The sequence below is a fragment of the Chiloscyllium punctatum genome, chromosome 10 (assembly GCF_047496795.1).
Source record: "Chiloscyllium punctatum isolate Juve2018m chromosome 10, sChiPun1.3, whole genome shotgun sequence".
Taxonomy (NCBI): domain Eukaryota; kingdom Metazoa; phylum Chordata; class Chondrichthyes; order Orectolobiformes; family Hemiscylliidae; genus Chiloscyllium; species Chiloscyllium punctatum.
Genome location: NC_092748.1, coordinates 44,946,022 through 44,963,364, shown reverse-complemented (window position 1 = coordinate 44,963,364; position 17,343 = coordinate 44,946,022). Strand labels below are relative to the sequence as shown.

The 17,343-nt window shown below is 41.5% G+C and overlaps 1 protein-coding gene and 1 pseudogene across 1 annotated transcript in view; one reads left to right on the top strand and one right to left on the bottom strand.

The window, feature by feature from the left end:
* calcrlb (calcitonin receptor-like b) overlaps positions 1–17,343 on the bottom strand; it is a 79,619-nt gene that overhangs the window by 37,899 nt on the left and 24,377 nt on the right. The window lies entirely within an intron of this gene.
* Positions 7,102–7,436, top strand: LOC140481791 (large ribosomal subunit protein eL34-like; annotated as a pseudogene).

Sequence of the window (17,343 nt, the reverse complement as noted above, 5' to 3'; positions counted from 1 at the left end):
CAAGGTACTTAAACAGTTAATTCAGTTTTTGATCAATGGTAACATCTTTAAAAATAAAATTGTCTCAAAATGTCATGACCCCAGTGATTTAGAAAATGACAGCTGGGGAATTCGGTTTTTAATTTTTCTAGGCATGAAAGACGCCATTTAATCTCAAGTCATTTGGAATAATTACAGAACATATAATAATCAAAGTCACATTCCCAAGACTGTAATCTGTACAGCATGAGCTCATTTTCGCATGACAATACATAACATTGAAGTTAAGAAAATCGTTTATAAACATACTTGAAAATAATAGTAATCTATAATGCTGTAATCTATCCAAACCTGGCACTTGTTACATTTGTAAAATACATTCTGTCGAAGATCAAGTTAAACATGATACAATCTTGAATATGGATATTGTTCATTCCGATGTTATTCATATTTTAAATATGAGCAGAAATGCTTTGTAGAGGCAACTCTAAGTGAAACATTTTCTAATGAGCTTGAAACTGAGACACATTTGTGTAGCTATTTGCTTGAAGATAGCACCATTGTTTATGAACTGTTAATTGTTTATGAACCTAGACCACTCTGATAGACTCATTTGAATTAAAATATTTAACTGAAAAAGGTAAATTAGCTACAAAACATTACTGAGTCTCAAAGGAAAATAACTTTAATGCCAATACAAAAAAAATCACAGGACACAAAAACAGGGAAACTCAGCAGGTCTGCCAGCATCTGTGGAGATAAAGCATAGTTAATGTTTTGAATCCTGCGACCCTTATTCAGAACGGGGTCACTAAACTTGAAATACTAACTCTGCCTTCTCTTCAGAGATACTGCCAAACCTGTTAGTTTCTCCATGCTCTTGGCATGCGCTCATGTACTCTCCAATGAACGATGTTTGATCCCCTAGTTTGATAGTGTTGGTCGAGTGAGGAATATGCTGGGCCATGACGTTACAGATTATGCTAGAGTACAAATCTGCTGCAGCTAGAAGGCATAGCCTTAAAATAAAGGGGAGCGAATTTAGGAATGAGTTGAGAAGGAGCTTTTTCATCCAAAGGATTGTGAATCAGTAGAATTCCCCGTCTGGTGAAGCAATTAAGGCAATGAAAGTTTTTAAGGCAAAGACAGCTTTTTAAACAGTAAACAAATTAATGGGTTTGGTGAGCGGGCAGATAAGTGGAGCTGAATCCACAAAAAGATCTTGTTGAATGGCTGAGCAGTCTCAGCGGGCCAATCTTGAGCTGCTAGATCCATTCAAAATCTGTCCCACTTAGCACAGTGATAGTGCCACACAACACGATGGAAGGTATTCTCAATGTGAAAGCAGGACTTCATCTCCAAAAGTGGTTGCTGTCATTGATACTGTCATGGAAAGATGGATCTGCAGCCATCTCATTGGTAAACCTGAGGTCAAGTATGTTTTTCCCTCTTGCTGGTTCCCTCACCACCTGCCGCAGACAAAGACCAGCAGCTACGTCCTTTAGGACCCAACCAGAACAATCAGTAGTACTTCTGCTGAGCCACTCTTGGTGGTGAACATTGAAATTTCCCGTGGAGAGCACATTTTGCACCCTTGCTACCTTCAGTGCTTCCTCCAAGTGTTGTTCAACATGGAGGAGCAACGATTCATCAGCTGAGGGAGGACAGTATATGGTAATCAGCAGGAGGTTTCCTTGTGCATGTTTAACCTGAAACCATGAAACTTCAAGGGATTTGCAGTCAATGTTGAGGACTTCCAGGGCAACTCCCTCCCGAATGTATACCACTGTGGTGCCACCTCTGCTGGGTCTGTCCTACCAATGGTAAATATCCAGGGATGGCAATGGTGGTGTCTGGGACTTTGTCTGTAAGATATTGAGTTTTTGATTATTAGTCTGTCAGGTATTGGTTGATTAGTCTGTGAAACAGCTCTACCAACTTTTGGCAACAGTCCTCAGATATTAGAAAGGAGGACTTTGCAGGTTTCACAAGGATGTTTCTGCCATTGCTTTTTTTCTGGGCCAGTTGTTCCATCCCGTTTCACTTCTGTGTTGAAACTTCATTGTGACTGATGAGTAGTTTGCTAGGCTATTTCAGAGGACAGCTAAGAGTCAACCAATTTATTGTGGTTATGGAATCACAGGTAGGCCAGAACAGGTGTCAATGTGAGATTTCCTTCACGGAGGACATTAGTGAGCCATTCAACTGATTCATGGTCATCAGTGGATTCTTAATTCCCAATATAGAGTCATAGAGTCATAGAGTCATAGAGATATACAGCACAGAAACAGACCCTTCGGTCCAACTTATCCATGCTGACCAGATATCCCAAATCAATCTAGTCCCACATGCCAGCACCCAGCCCATATCCCTCCAAACCCTTCCTATTCATATACCCATCCAAATGCCTTTTAAATGTTGCAATTGTACCAGCCTCCACCACATCCTCTGGCAGCTCATTCCATACATGTACCACGCTCTGCGTGAAAATGTTGCCCCTTAGGTCTCTTTTATATCTTTCCCCTCTCACCCTAAACCTATGCCCTCTAGTTCTGGACTCCGCAACCCCAGGGAAAATACTTTGTTTATTTATCCTATCCATGCCCCTCATACTTTATAAGGTCACCCCTCAGCCTCTGACCCTCCAGGGAAAACAGCCCCAGCCTGTTCAGCCTCTCCCTTTAGCTCAAATCCTCCAACCCTGGCGACATCCTTGTAAATATTTTCTGAACCCTTTCAAATTTCACAACATCTTTCCAATAGGAAGGAGAACAGAATTGCATGCAATATTCCAACAGTGGCCAAACCAATGTCCTGTACAGCCACGACATGACCTCCCAACTCCTGTAATGAATACTCTGACTGATAAAGGAAAGCATACCAAATGCCTTCTTCACTAACCTAACTACCTGTGACTCCACTTTCAAGGAGCTATGAACCTGCACTCCAAGGTCTCTTTGTTCAGCAACGCTCCCTAGGACCTTACCATTAAATGTATAAGTCCTGTTAAGATTTGCTTTCCCAAAATGCAACACCTCGCATTTATCTGAATTAAACGCCATCTGCCACTGCTCAGCCCAGTGGCCCATCTGGTCAAGATCCTGTTGTAATCCGAGGTAATCTGCTTCGCTGTCTGTGACATCTCCAATTTTGGTGTCATCTGCAAACTATACCTCTTATGCTCGCATCCAAATCATTTATTTAAATGATGAAACGTAGAGTACTCAGCACCGATCCTTATGGCACTCCACTGGTCACAGGCTTCAGTCTGAAAAACCACCCTCCACTACCACGCTCTGCCTTCTACCTTTGAGCCAGTTCTGTATCTAAATGGCTCATTCTCCCTGTATTCCATGAGATCTAACCTTGCTAACCAGTCTCCCTTGGGCAACCTTGTCAAACGCCTTACTGAAGTCCATATAGATCACATCTACCACTCTGCCCTCATCTATCCTCTTTGTTGCTTCTTCAAAAAACTCAATCAAGTTTGTGAGACATGATTTCCCACACACAAAGCCATATTGACTATCCTTAATCAGTCCTTGCTTTTCCAGATACATGTACATCCTGTCCCTCAGGATTCCCTCCAACAACTTGCGCACCACCGACGTCAGGCTCACTGATCTATTGTTCCCTGGCTTCTCCTTACCATCTTTCTGAAACAATTGCACCACATTAGCCAACCTCCAATCTTCAAGCACCCCACCTGTGATGATCGATGATTCAAATATCTTGGCAAGAGGCCCAGCAATCACTTCTCTAGCTTCCCACAGTGTTCTAGGATACACCTGATTAAGTCCTGGGGATTTATCCACCTTTATTCATTTCAAGACATCCAGCACTTCCACCTTTGTAATATGGACATTTTTCAAGATGTCACCATCTATTTCCCTACAGTCTATATTTTCCATGTCCTTTTCCACAGTAAATACTGATGCAAAATACTCGTTTAGTATCTCCCCCAATTTCTGCAGCTCCACACAAAGGCCACCTTGCTGATCCTTGAGGAGTCCCATTCTCTCCCTATTTACCCATTTGTCCTTAATGTATTTGTAAAAACCCTTTGGATTTTTATTGAATTCAAATTCCACTATTCGTCTTGGTGGGATTCAAATCCAGGTCCTCAGAACATTAGCTGAGTTTCTGGATTAATAGTCAAGCAATAAAATCACCAGGCCATCTCCTCCCTCAATATGATTACTCCCCTAAGGACATTGCTGAAAAAGAGATATGTTCCAAAGTGTTTCATCTTTCACTCATCAGGACAAACCCATGAATGCCAAAGTTAAAACAATTACAGTTCATACTGCAGGAGAAAAGAGTGAAAATTGATCTGCAAATCAACTCTGATTGGCTGAGAAGTTGCCACTGAGACAGTAACTAAGAATCACAGGCTCCCAAAGCTTCTGGAAAATTAAAAAAAGGTGCAAGATTTGACCAGATTGCTTTCATTTGTAAAGAACAGATCCCTCCATATGAATGTATTTTGCTTCTGGCAAATGTAAATACGCCACTTTATGAACTCAACTGATTATCTTCAATTACTTGTTACTGTAATTATTGGGTTTTGCAAGCTGGCTGATTATTGTCTATGCTCTGTGTATAAGAAACAGCCAAGGAACTTTTATTTGGTTCAATCAGCCAGTTGTTGGAAAATAAGGTCAATGTTCCTGGCTTCACATCGGCAATGATATTGATTCATGATTTTGCTCAAACATATGTTGGCAGAAGATCATTTTAGACAGATGGCACCATCCTGCTAATGGAAAATACCACTTAAACAACTAGTGCATGGAAACACTGTGAAAATGCTTGTTTAACCCTGTTCAATTTCTTTCAGGGCAGCAGAGTTTTGGATGCCCCCAAGTCTATGGACTGTAGAATACGGGAAATCAGTCACTAATGCGTTGAATAACTGAGCTGAGAGACATGAGTGGGGTATTCAGCAGCAGATGATCTGAGACAGGGTAAAGTCAGACATTGTTATGGAGGGGGAGATAGGAAAATTTTGTGATGACATGAATATGTGTTTGAATCGAATGTATCAACAAGAATGCAATCAAACTGTCTTACTCTCAGACTGGCGCTACAGTGAGGGATGAAGTCGGTAACTACAAAACAGAGTTTGGAGTCCAGGCTTAATGTAAAAGTATCATTTTTCCAAATATTTAATTGGAGAAATTTCGGCTCATTCAGTACTACTCCTTGAATAAACAATTTGATCATTTAGTAACAGTGGATGAGTCAAGAGAGGTGATGGTGAGACAGAGTTGAATGTCATCAGTGTATACATGAAAAGTAATACTGCTCTCTTCATATATCTATATCATTTAGCATATTTTTTCAAACTCCCCATAATTTGCTTTAATACGCATTTTGCAACATCAGCAAATTTAGCCACAATTTCCTTCCACCAAGTTATTAATATTGATCATTAATAATTGAAGAACCACACTGATCCCTGTGTGCATTCCACTAACTAGTTATATTTTGTTAAAGTGAAAATGATTCATTTATCCTGACTCTGTTTCCTATTGGTTAGCCAACGCTCTGTCCACACTATCATACCACCCTCAACACCATGGGCTCTTATCTTCTGCAGCAAGTTTTAAAGTGGCATTGGAATTCCATTTTGAAATCCAAACAAATCATCATTACTCACTCTCCTTTATCCACCTTGCTTGTTCCATTCTCAAACGGCTCTAATATATTTGTCAAATACGACTTTACTTTCACCAGGCCATGTTGACTCTGCCTGATTGTATTATGATTTTTGAAATGTTCTGCTATTATTTCCTTAATGATGGTTTCTAATATTATCCCAATGATAGATGTTAGGCCGAGCTGCTTGCTTCCTATCTTCCTTCATTCTTGAATAGAGCTGTTACATTTGGGGTTTTCCAATCCACTGGAACCTTTCTCCAGAATCTAGAATGCTTTAAAAGGTTACCACGAATATATCCAAAACCTGGACACCCAATTTTTTTAAAGTACTTATGATAACGTTATTTGATTCATTGGACTTATCAGTGTTTAATCCCAATAATCTTCCTTATACCTTCCTTTTAGTTATCAAGATTATTTTAATTTCCTCCCTTCCCTTTTGCTGTTTGATGTTCCACCATTCTTCAAATATTTTTGTGATTTCTACTGTGCAATTGGACATAAAGTATTAGTTCAAGTTCTGTCTCTCCCCTTGTTCCCCATTTTTAATTCCTCAGTCTCATCTTCTAAGGAATGGATGCTTACTTTCAGTACTTTATTCCTTTTTTATATACTTGCAAGGTCAGCTGTTTGGTATTTGTCAATCTTAGTGGCAAAGAAATTCATGAGCTCCTTAAACTTGCTATTCAAGGTGAAGACAAAGGAAGCAGGAGAGCTGGAGAGAGAGGTGTAAGAAGGAACTGGGGAATTATAAAGTCAGAGAATCATACAGCAGGGAAACAGACCCTTCAGTCCAATTTATCCACGCCGACCAGATCGCCTAAACTGATGTAGTTCCATTTGCCAGCATTTGGCCCATATCCCTCTAAACCATTCTTATTCATATACCCATCCAGATGCCTTTTAAATGTTGCAATTCTACCAGCCTTCACCACTTCCTCTGGCAGTTCATTCCATACACTCACAATCCTTTGCATGAACATGTTGCCCCTTAGATCCTTTGTAAATCTTTTTGGACTCCCCTTTTCTAGCGAAAAAGACCTAGACTATTCACCTTAGCTTTGGACTCCCCTTTCCTAGTGAAAAAGACCTAGACTATACACCGTATCCTTGCTCTTCATGATTTTATAAACCTCTACATGGTCACCCCAACCTCCAATGCTCCAGGGAAAATAGCCCCAGCCTATTAAATTTCTTCCTATAGCTCACACCCTCCAGTCCCAGCAACATCCTTGTTCAAAAACAGTCCCCAGGTCCTCACCATCAACTGTATATTCCTGCCCTGGTTTGCCTTTCCAAAATGCAACATCTAAATTAAACTCCATCTGTTTTGCATTCCAGGGTAATCCTGTAATGATGAGCAGTTTTAGCAAATAAGAGCATGACCCAGTGGTTCTAATGGGATCCAGCCAGACCTGGTGATGGACACCAATGCCTTCAGTGCACGAAGAAACAGTGATGGTTCAATGTCTGAGACTCTGCCAGAGGTTGTCCTACAATGCTGCCCACAACAAGAAAAGATTGTCTCGTGCTCCTGGGAACCACATTGTGTTCCTGTACCAAAGCACCAAAGTCTGCATGTGGCATCTGTCCTGGACAACTCCATGATATTTGGGCTGTTTGACCCAAAGTCCTAATGGTATTGTCAAAGACCAAGGTGCATGTCAGTTGAGCTTATGTTGAGTTCCATGAGCACCAAAAGTGACAGAAATGATCATATGTTCCTTATTGAGGAACAGAAGACAGCCATGGAGGTCCTGAAGGCCCAAGCACAAAGCCAGAAATCCAAGTGAATCATCTAGGTAACAATTGAAAGTAACAAACTAATTGGAAAATAAAGTGTTAACTTTCCTTGGATAATCTTTGTTTCTTAAATCTGATTACCTATTTCAGCCTGAGCTTGTTTTCCTCTTAAAAGAGACCTGCTTCCTCCTTGCCACACTCAGCAGCCACCGTTGAAACTGACCTTAAACGAGTGTTTATCCTCTCTTTTGTTTCTGACATCCGCAGGAAATGTTGAAAATCTCAACGTCCAACTCTTCCGCTATCCAGGAGTACAGCTGCCAGTAAATTACAACCTCCTTTGCCGATATATGGCCTTTACAAACTAACTCCTGCTTTCACAGTGAACAGTACTATCCCAATACAAGGATCTTTAATGACAGGAGGAGTGTAATGACTTATCCCTCCTTGTATCTCCTTTAATCTCAGCTATCTCACTGTACTGGATAACAGATTTAAAAGCTGCCTATTAACATGCCGTACTCCTCATTCCAGTACATATCTTTTCCTCGTTCCAATAGCTCTAGCTTTTCTCTGTGTTAAAAGTAATGGGTGTGAATTAAATGCTTAAGACTGGCCAATCATTGAGCAGGGGGTTGTAGTACACATGTAAAATCTGCTCCATTCAGCACAAATTGCAAGGTTAAATTCAGCTCGCGAGAAAAACGAATTGTTCCAACTTACCTTTATATAAATATTTTCCTAATTATTTGTTTTAGACACTGGTAAAGTTACTTTGTGACAGATTTTCACAAAATTTTCTTTGGCGAATGTCAGCCACACACATTCACGTAAACATTTGGCTTGGTCAATCTACACATTTGAGGTCTAACGGCTTGTGAATTAGATCCAGAGGATTGATGCAAGTATAAAAAGGACTTTGGAAAAGTTATCCTGTATTATTTTGTAGGAAAGTCATGAGTTTCCTGTGGCCTATCTCTCAGGCGACAACCTGAGTGAAAAATCATTATTTAAAACAGCTGAAAATCTGTTGCTGGAAAAGCGCAGAAGGTCAGGCAGCATCCAAGGGGCAGGAGAATCGACGCTTCGGGCATGAGCCCTTCTTCAGGAAGCAGGAGCTTCTTCGGGCTCATGCCCGAAACATCGATTCTCCTGCTCCTTGGATGCTGCCTGACCTGCTGTGCTTTTCCAGCAACTCATTTTCAGCTTTGATCTCCAGCATCTGCAGTCCTCACTTTCTCCTACATTATTTAAAATAAGCCGTTTCAAAGAAATATCCATGATAATATCATCCACCCACTCTGGTCTTCGTAACAATTTAAAATACATTTTGTCTTGGTCTACATGGAATCCTTGCATGACAGAAGTATAAAAGTACCATTAAAAATGTTTCTCTTGGCATTGACAGCATTCACCCTCAAATTATATATGCTAAAACAGAGTCTGCTCCTATAACAAGAATACCCTCAGACTACCCCCCACACCTTATCTCTCTTACCTTATCCAGTTGCCTGTATTTGCTCCTACTCTCTAAAGTGTCATTCTAAAACATCTCCATCTTCTACTTTTAAAAACGTGCTCAAAAATTAGCTTTCACTGATGCTTTCTGCCTCTTCTTTTCCCTGTTTTCACATTTACTCCCCTGTGTCTACTTGTGAAGCACTGAGGGCTTTTTTTTAACATGGAAGACATTGAAGGTAAGTCTTGCTTTACACAGAGGTCACATGATTTTTTGTATTTGCCAGGATGTCTAGCTAGCATACATCACCTCATAGGTCAACTGAACACAATGATTAAATAGTGCAAACACAACATGTTTGACAGATGTGCTGCTTTTACCTGCTCCATGTCCCATTCAGAACTTGCTTATCTTAACTCAAATGATGCATTCAGAACACATCAGTTCCACAGCTGTTAAATCCACCAAATGTCAAACAGACTGTGGTTCACACGGATTGTTTAAGAGTGTTTCTGCTACCTGCACGACACTATTTTCTTTACTTTTTGGAAATCACTTGTTTGCATCTTCCTTGAGGTTGTAGTTAAATTTTAGACAAAAGTCTTTTTTCTTTTTTCTTTCTTCTTTTTTGGGAATCAAATGTTACATGCAAAAAAACCCAAAAAGAAACAGCAAAAACAAATATGCAAAAATACTGCAGACACTGGAAACCCTAGTTTGAACAGCAAATTTAAAAGTACTCCATTGGGTCCAACATTATAATGTAAGGAGAGAAACTGAATGAACAGGCTGAAACTTACACAGCAGCAGAATTTGCACTGTCACCTGACACAATCCAGGGCAGCACTTTGCTGACATATTTAGTGTCACTGCGAGCTATTGGCCCAACCCCTAAAACCCACTGGCCCGACTGAAAAAAATAGTTGCCCATCAGTTCCAGCTGTGCCATGGTTAGCACTGACCGACCGTTGCTGGGGCTGGCTGTACCTGGAGGATAGGAGCGCACTGGCAGCTGCAAGCACTGAGAGGTTACTATGTGGGGACTCGAAGTGCCAGGTTCAGTCAGGTGGGACACAGCTAGGGCTAACATGGTGCCAATGCATCAGCGGTGGCTGTAGCTGTTGTTGGGGCTCCACTGTCAGCCAAAGAGTGCTAAAGGAAAACGACTCCTGCCTCACTTGCCCACTAGGATGGGGGTGTGAGGGCTTGCTTATCTGATTTCCCAAATGATATCAAGCCCCAGTAGCTGGCAAAGCATTGGCTGGAGTGGAGAAAAGCCTTTATTTGGCAACATGAGAGGCTCAATTTGGCTGCAGGCAGATGGGTCATCTGCCACCTCTCCTGCCAGTTGGACTGTGGCAGGGAGAAGAGAGGCATGCCACTCACACCACCCTAGTGCCACTTTTCCCCACCTGTTGCCAAAGTAACATTCAGCCCAAACGTTTCAAGTCAACAACCTTCAGATAAGCCCAATGAGGTGAAACAATGTGGTGGATGTTACAGGATGCGGGCAGTCCCCACCACTCTAACGGCCCAATATAAATGCCAGAGGCAAACTAGACCCTACTGCAAAGAAAGGATCTGAAGCAGGTGGTAACCAGGGATGGGGAAAATAGCTGTGGCCTGTTAAGGAGATATCAAGGTGTAGGCATCTCCCACCATTGGTTCACTCCAATAGCTCCACAGCAAAGCCTTTAATGAGGCAACATTCACCACTTTAAGGTACCAATTGTCCCAAAGGCCACTGACACCCCAGACATCTTAGTAATTTTGAAGCATGCCAGGACAGGGGGCAAGGAGACAGCAGGGAAGCATGTCATTTCACAGGACAGCACTAAAACAGAATCTTGCAAAATGCATTCATGTGATATGGGTGTCATTGGCTAAGCTCGCATTTATATTGCCCGGAGGCAGTTAAGAGTCAACCAAACTGCTGGAAGTCTGAAGTCATGTTTAGATTGGACCAGGGTAAGGACAGCACATTGCCTTCCCAAAAGAAATTAGTCAACAAGATGGTCTTTACCACAGTCAACACTGTCACCACTGGGTCAATTCACTGTACTAGTTTTCCTTCATGAATTTAAATTTCACCATGATGGAGTTGCACCCACATCCCGTAGCATCAGCCTAAGACGCTGGATTGCTTGTTCAGTTTTAATTCCACTGTACCACTGCAGTCCCCTCAACTAACATGACAATCCATCCCTATTTAAAGGAACAATATACATGTTAAATTATAAAATTTTAGACGCACATAAGTTCACACAATATGAGTAAACCAACAGCAGCATTCCCTGGAAGCATAATAATTTGGGGCACATACTTGTTTTTATCACAACCAAAACAGAAATGATCCATTTTACCAGAGTAATTTACATGTAAAGTTTTTTCTCTTTCTCCAGCATATATTTATCAAAAATATCATCATTTGACAAGAAACAATAAAAAGAACATTTTTTTTAATTCCCTTCTACACTTTAATCAGCCCCTGTGGCTTTTTTTCATTTTTCTTTTAGTTGTCTCCTTACATTTTCATTAACTTGACTGTGTTCTGTGACTGTGTCACCTCTGAACTTTGTCACCGACTGCTAACTCGACTTAATGGTTGGATTTGACACATTCATTGATTCAATTTAATACCCCAATCCACTTTGCTGAACAAAATGATTTTGTGATGCATCAAATCTTCAGCTTGTTCAAGACTTTACTTTTTTACTTCCACTTAAGACTGTAGGAGATTTCTCATGGTCTACCTGTGTCAGATTTTCTCTCTCAAATATGTAATCTATGTGACACTAATGGCACCTCTCTCCAATCTTAAAGTGATGTGAATGCATCTTTCATCTTTACAACAGCTCCAATCATATACTTTTCCTTATCATCTCAGAGCTTTTCACAATCATCTTTTGACTTACTCTGGAGTCTCTGAGTTTCATGCCATGTGTATCATGTCTTGCTTTTCTCTCATTTCGCTATTAACACCAGGCTGAGCCAAACTAAACCTTGTCCTAGCAGTGTGTTTATTAAACACCAATAAGATGAACAAATTATTGTAGACTGTGGGATCATTCTGTAAGAAAGCTAAACATTAACTAACCTATGTAGATGAAAAAAAGAAACATGATTTGTTACCTAGGAATTACTTTTTAAAGGCCTTGTTGTAATCCATATGCTTCTTTCAGGAGCATTGTTTAATGCTGCATTGTATGCTGATATTAGAGTACACCTGATTACATTCTTATTGAGAAATACTTTAAACTCTTCAGATGTCTAATCTTCTATACATTTACAGAACATATGCTGGTTTAGCCTGCAATGTCTACATCACGAATGAATAACAAAATAAAATTGTGGACTATTATCAGACACCAAAGCCTCTCTCCTATTCCATGAATTGCAAACCAACCTCTCAAAGCCTCGATGGATTTGGCACTTGTGGTATTGGACACAGACTCAATATTTACAAGGCTATAGTTATCAACTAAAACAAAGTGCTCTTTCCCTTCCACTTTGAACATTTACCCACTTCCATAGTTTTCTTATATTTGACAATGGTGTGAGAAGAATATTAGTTTGATAATTTTTCACAGACTTCACAAACTTTCACAAATTCTTTGATATTTCTATTTACATTTGGATGTTAGTAGTACCTTCTTGTTACTGCTTTTATTCAGACTACCCTCAACTCATTATGCTCCTTGAATAGTTTTTTTTCTTTAAAACTCAGTGAAAAACTGGCTTCTAAACCACTTTGGAGACAGCCTTGACCTATCCTCAACTCGTTTCTACATGTGAAATATGTCTGCAATTTTTCATAATCATATTCTTCTGGCCAGCCATTCATGACAGAATGATCACTTTCCTGGTGAGTTTCTTCACAAATTTATTTGGGTCAAAACCATCATTGTCCATTACTTTTTTCCTTCTTCAACTGTTTACTGACAGTCCACAAGACAGCTCAAAGGTAGAAGACAGAGAGTGGTGGTGGAGGGTTGTTTTTCAGACTGGAGGCCTGTGACCAATGGAGTGCCATAAGGATCGGTGCTGGTTCCACTACTTTTCATCATTTATATAAATGATTTGGATGCGAGCATAAGAAGTATAGTTAGTAAGTTTGCAAGGTAAAAACAATGACTGCAGATGCTGGAAACCAGATTCTGGATTAGTGGTGCTGGAAGAGCACATCAGTTCGGGCAGCATCTAAGGAGCTTCGAAATTGACGTTTCAGGCAAGAGCCTTTCATCAGGAATAAAGGCAGTGAGCCTGAAGCGTGGAGAGATAAGCTAGAGGAGGGTGGGGATGGGGAGAAAGTAGCATAGAGTACAATGGGTGAGTGGGGGACAGTATAAAGGTGATAGGTCAGGGAGGAGAGGGTGGAGTGGATAGGTAGAAAAGGAGATAGGCAGGTAGGACAAGTCCAGACAAGTCAAGGAGACAGTGCTGAGCTGGAAGTTTGGAACTAGGGTGATGTGGGGAAGGGGAAATGAGGAAACTGTTGAAATCCACATTAATGCCCTGGGGTTGAAGTGTTCCAAGGTGGAAGATGAGGCGTTCTTCCTCCAGGCGTCTGGTGGTGAGGGAGCGGCGGTGAAGGAGACCCAGGACCTCCATGTCCTCGGCAGAGTGGGAGGGGGAGTTGAAATGTTGGGCCACGGGGCAGTGTGGTTAATTGGTGCAGGTGTCCCGGAGATGTTCCCTAAAGCGCTCTGATAAGAGGCGCCCAGTCTCCTCAATGTACAGGAGACCGCATCGGGAGCAACGGATACAATAAATGATATTAGTGGATGTGCAAGTAAAACTTTGATGGATGTGGATGGCTCCTTTAGGGCCTTGGATAGAGGTGAGGGAGGAGATGTGGGCACAGGTTTTACAGTTCCTGCGGTGGCAGGGGAAAGTGCCAGGGTGGGAGGGTGGGTTGTAGGGGGGCGTGGACCTGACCAGGTAGTCACGGAGGGAACGGTCTTTGTGGAAGGCGGAAAGGGGTGGGGAGGGAAATATATTCCTGGTTGTGGGGTCTGTTTGGAAGTGGCGGAAATGTTGGCGGATGATTTGGTTTATGCAGAGGTTTGTAGGGTGGAAGGTGAGCACCAGGGGCGTTCTGTCCTTGTTACGGTTGGAGGGTGGGGTCTGAGGGCGGAGGTGCGGGATATGGACGAGATGTGTTGGAGAGCATCTTTAACCACGTGGGAAGGGAAATTGTGGTCTCTAAAGAAGGAGACCATCTGCTGTGTTCTGTGGTGGAACTGGTCCTCCTGGGAGCAGATACGGCGGAGGCGGAGGAATTGGGAATACGGGATGGCATTTTTGCAAGAGGTAGGGTGGGAAGAGGTGTAATCCAGGTAGCTGTGGGAGTCGGTGGGGTCATTAATGGAGAGGTCCAGGAAGGGGAGGGAGGTATCAGAGATGGTCCAGGTAAATTTAAGGTCAGGGTGGAATGTGTTAGTGAAGTTGATGAATTGCTCAACCTCCTCGCGGGAGCACGAGGTGGCGCCAATGCAGTCATCAATGTAGCAGAGGAAATGTGGGGAGTGGTGCCGGTGTAATTACGGAATATCAACTGTTCTACATAGCCAACAAAGAGACAGGCATAGCTGGGGCCCATACGTGTGCCCATGGCTCCCCTTTTGGTCTGGAGGAAGTGGGAGGATTCAAAGGAGAAATTGTTAAGGGTGAGGACCAGTTCGGCCAAACGAATGAGAGTGTCGGTGGAAGGGTACTGTTGGGGACGTCTGGAGAGGAAAAAACGGAGGGCTTGGAGTCCCTGGTTAGTAAGTTTGCAGATGACACCAAAATTGGAGGTGTAGTGGACAATGAAGAATGTTACCTCGGATTACAACGGGACCTTGACCAGATGGGCCAATGGTCTGAGAAGTGGCAGATGGAGTTTAATTCTGATAAATACAAGGTGCTGCATTTTGGGAAAGTAAATCTTAGCAGGACTTATACACTTAATGGTAAGGTCCTAGGAAGTGTTGCTGAACAAAGAGACCTTGGAGTGTAGGTTCATAGCTCTTTAAAAGTGGAATCGCAGGCAGATAGGATAGTGAAGAAGGTGTTTGGTATGCTTTCCTTTATTGGTCAGAGTATTGAGTACACGAGTCCGGAGGTCATGTTGTGACTGTACAGGACATTGGTTAGGCCACTTTTGGAATATTGCTTGCAATTCTGGTCTCCTTCCTATCGGAAAGATGTTGTGAAACTTGAAAGGTTCCGGAAAAGATTTACAAGGATGTTTCCAGGGTTGGAGGATTTGAGCTGTAGGGAGAGGGTGAATAGGCTAGCGCTGTCTTCCCTGGAGCATCGGAGGCTGAGGAGTGACCTTGTCGAGCTTTATAAAATCATGAGGGACATAGATAGGATAAGTAGACAAGGCATTTTCCCTGGGGTGGGGGAGTCCAGAACTAGAGGGCATAGGTTTAGGGTGAGAGGGGAAAGATATAAAAGAGGCCTATGGGACAACTTTTTCACACAGAGGGTGGTACGTGTATGGAATGAGCTGCCAGAGGAAGTGGTGGAGGCTGGTACAATTGCAACATTTAAAAGGTATTTGGATGGGTATATGAATAGGAAGGGTTTGGAAAGATATGGACCAGGTACTGGCAGGTGGGACAAGATTAGGTTGGAATATCTGGTCAGCATGGACAAGTTGAACCGAAGGGTCTGTTTCCGTGCTGTACATCGCTATGACTCTATAACTCCATTCTATTTCATTGATCCAGTGGAACAAATATATTACCAAGTTGGGGATGAACTTAGAATAATACATAACAATCCAAATGAATGTTCGAAGATCTCCTTTGTTCTCTGATCTCTTCACTTTCAAAATCCCCTCAATCTTCTCCTAAATTAGGTGGATACTTCCATTGTCTATTTGGTGAATTCTGTATGTTAAAGTCAGCACCATGAAGCAACACCTTTTTTAGCTTTGACTCCTTACAGTTGAAGTTGATATCTGAATTTTCCAACCTTACTACATGCTTGTGCTCTGTTTTATTGTAAAGTAGAATCACCTCAGAAGCAGCAAAACTCCTCTATCCTACTTACTACCTGACCTGTGATGCTCTGGAACACTGGTGGATGCAGTAAACACCCCAAATAGCAACATTTTAGATCACCCTTTCTGTGTATGAAAAGTAAGAAGTTATTTGCTTGTGTTAGTTAATTCTAATTATAAATATACATTCGACATATGTTTCTTACTGACTTCATTTCCATTGGCTAAATTAGACAATAAGTCTTCACTGGTAGGCAGTGAGGATAGTATAATACTCAATCATTTTATTTACCCTTTACATGCAAGGCTGAACGGATCCATCTGCTTTTTGAATAGCACAATGCATGGATTCTCAACTGTTCACATTCCCAGTTGTCCCTGTTCTTCTAAACTGGGCCCAAAACATCTGCTCACCTTGTAAACTTGAGATAGGGAACATCAAAGCTATTTCTGCATGATAATGGCTACCTGGATTAAATTTATGAAAGGACCATTTTCAATCATGTTTGGGCCTGATTTAATCCCAGTCTGCTTCTGATTAGCCTGCAAAGGGAGGATGTCTCAAAGGTTGAATAATAGGTAAAGCTAGCTGTCTCATGTTGCTCCTTTTCAGTACATAAGTGTTTTTCCCAACTAACAGGATATTGCTGTCAAGCCAGAAAGAAAAACATTTTGCAGATCACAGAAGCAAATAGGATGGTTAGTGAGCTTCAGTTCGATTGCAGTGCCGGGCATACAGGCTCTATATCCCAATGACTGGTGGACTATATCAAACAATATTAGCCATCATATATTTTATAGTAGGTAGCATACCAATCATACCCAACCAGCCCATGCGAGACACTTCAAAACACCATGCCCAACATAAACTGTGACTCTGTAGTTGAACAACATTTATAAAACAATCCAGACTGTCTTACATCTTACATTGTTTAAGATTATCAGATGGACTTTGGGAATTTAATACATTTGTTGCTTGATAGAAGCTAAATACATGCATACTCAAGACCTTGGTTTATGTAGGCAAAAGGAAATCAAATATGCCTTGCAACTTTATCTTTGGGAAAAGGATGATGAAGACTGCCAATGTGTGCTCCATTCCCATGGTGACACACTGACCAATCAGAATCTAGCTGCCTGCATTGAGAACTAAGGTTGTCAGTTAACTGTTCTTGTTGCATCGCCAATCAGCAGCCTCATCTCATGCCATATAAACTTGGGTCCTGATGATTGCAAATTTAAAAGTTTTGACATCCTGTCTCTTTTTTAGTTATGTTTAAGTTTTGTACTGCCAAGCAATTATTTCTAGCAGACACTGATGCAGTTGTAACAAGGTTAAAAGTAAGTTGTGAATCTCCAATTTTCTTCTTTATTGTGGATGCCCTGAAAAATATTTTCAGTCCTATTACTCCCAACCTCCATATGCTGCCTTTCTCCCTTTTGACTGAGTGTAGCTCTTGATCTTCCTGCTTGATACCATCTAAATTTATCAGTTGTTTACTGG